We start from the raw sequence: 2,470 nt of genomic DNA, 5'->3' as shown, positions 1-2,470 counted from the left end.
CTGTAACATAGACATTATATATTATATATCTAACCCTGTAACATAGACATTATATATCTATCTAACCCTATAACATAGACATTATATATTATATATTATATATCTAACCCTGTAACATAGACATTATATATTATATATCTATCTAACCCTGTAACATAGACATTATATATTATATATCTATCCAACCCTGTAACATAGACATTATATATCTAACCCTGTAACATAGACATTATATATTATATATCAGATCTCGGGCATTTAGGGACCTCATGTTTCTGATACTATTTTAGATCGTCTTGGATGTCCTGTGTCTACCTGATCCTCTACCTGTGTCTACCTGAACCTCTACCTGTGTCTACCTGATCCTCCCATCCTGTGTCTACCTGATCCTCTACCTGTGTCTACCTGATCCTCTACCTGTGTCTACCTGATCCTCTACCTGTGTCTACCTGATCCTCTACCTGTGTCTACCTGATCCTCTACCTGTGTCTACCTGATCATCTACCTGTGTCTACCTGATCCTCCCATCCTGTGTCTACCTGATCCTCTACCTGTGTCTACCTGATCCTCTACCTGTGTCTACCTGATCATCTACCTGTGTCTACCTGATCCTCTACCTGTGTCTACCTGATCCTCTACCTGTGTCTACCTGATCCTCTACCTGTGTCTACCTGATCCTCTACCTGTGTCTACCAGATCCTCTACCTGTGTCTACCTGATCCTCTCCCTGTGTCTACCTGATCCTCTACCTGTGTCTACCAGATCCTCTACCTGTGTCTACCTGATCCTCTACCTGTGTCTACCTGATCCTCTCCCTGTGTCTACCTGATCCTCTACCTGTGTCTACCTGATCCTCCCGTCCTGTGTCTACCTGATCCTCTACCTGTGTCTACCTGATCCTCTACCTGTGTCTACCTGAGCCTCTACCTGTGTCTACCTGATCCTCTACCTGTGTCTACCTGATCCTCCCATCCTGTGTCTACCTGATCCTCTACCTGTGTCTACCTGATCCTCTACCTGTGTCTACCTGATCCTCCCATCCTGTGTCTACCTGATCCTCTACCTGTATCTACCTGATCCTCTACCTGTGTCTACCTGATCCTCCCATCCTGTGTCTACCTGATCATCTACCTGTGTCTACCTGATCCTCTACCTGTGTCTACCTGATCCTCCCATCCTGTGTCTACCTGATCCTCTACCTGTGTCTACCTGATCCTCTACCTGTGTCTACCTGATCCTCTACCTGTGTCTACCTGATCCTCTACCTGTGTCTACCTGATCCTCTACCTGTGTCTACCTGATCCTCTACCTGTGTCTACCTGAACCTCTACCTGTGTCTACCTGATCCTCTACCTGTGTCTACCTGATCCTCTACCTGTGTCTACCTGATCCTCCCATCCTGTGTCTACCTGATCCTCTACCTGTATCTACCTGATCCTCTACCTGTGTCTACCTGATCCTCCCATCCTGTGTCTACCTGATCATCTACCTGTGTCTACCTGATCCTCTACCTGTGTCTACCTGATCCTCCCATCCTGTGTCTACCTGATCATCTACCTGTGTCTACCTGATCCTCTACCTGTGTCTACCTGATCCTCTACCTGTGTCTACCTGATCCTCTACCTGTGTCTACCTGATCCTCCCATCCTGTGTCTACCTGATCCTCTACCTGTGTCTACCTGAGCCTCCCATCCTGTGTCTACCTGATCCTCTACCTGTGTCTACCTGATCCTCTACCTGTGTCTACCTGATCCTCCCATCCTGTGTCTACCTGAGCCTCCCGTCCTGTATCTACCTGAGCCTCCCATCCTGTGTCTACCTGATCCTCTACTGTGTCTACCTGATCCTCTACCTGTGTCTACCTGATCCTCTACCTGTGTCTACCTGATCCTCTACCTGTGTCTACCTGATCTCCCATCCTGTGTCTACCTGATCATCCCGTCCTGTGTCTACCTGATCCTCTAACCTGTGTCTACCTGATCCTCTACCTGTGTCTACCTGATCCTCTACCTGTGTCTACCTGATCCTCTACCTGTGTCTACCTGACCTCCATCCTGTGTCTACCTGATCCTCTACCTGTGTCTACCTGATCCTCTACCTGTGTCTACCTGAGCCTCCCGTCCTGTGTCTACCTGAGCCCCCGTCCTGTATCTACCTGAGCCTCCCGTCCTGTATCTACCTGAGCCTCCCGTCCTGTATCTACCTGAGCCTCCCGTCCTGTATCTACCTGAGCCTCCCGTCCTGTATCTACCTGATCCTCTACCTGTGTCTACCTGAGCCTCCCGTCCTGTATCTACCTGAGCCTCCCGTCCTGTATCTACCTGAGCCTCCTGTCTGTATCTACCTGAGCCTCCTGTCCTGTATCTACCTGAGCCTCCCGTCCTGTGTCTAACTGATCCTCTACCTGTGTCTACCTGAGCCTCCCGTCCTGTGTCTACCTGAGCCTCCCGTCCTGTATCTACCTGAGCCT

Source organism: Coregonus lavaretus (genome assembly GCF_964263955.1).
Source record: "Coregonus lavaretus genome assembly, contig: HAP1_SCAFFOLD_6223, whole genome shotgun sequence".
NCBI classification, from domain to species: Eukaryota; Metazoa; Chordata; class Actinopteri; order Salmoniformes; family Salmonidae; genus Coregonus; species Coregonus lavaretus.
This window is presented reverse-complemented; position numbering follows the sequence as displayed.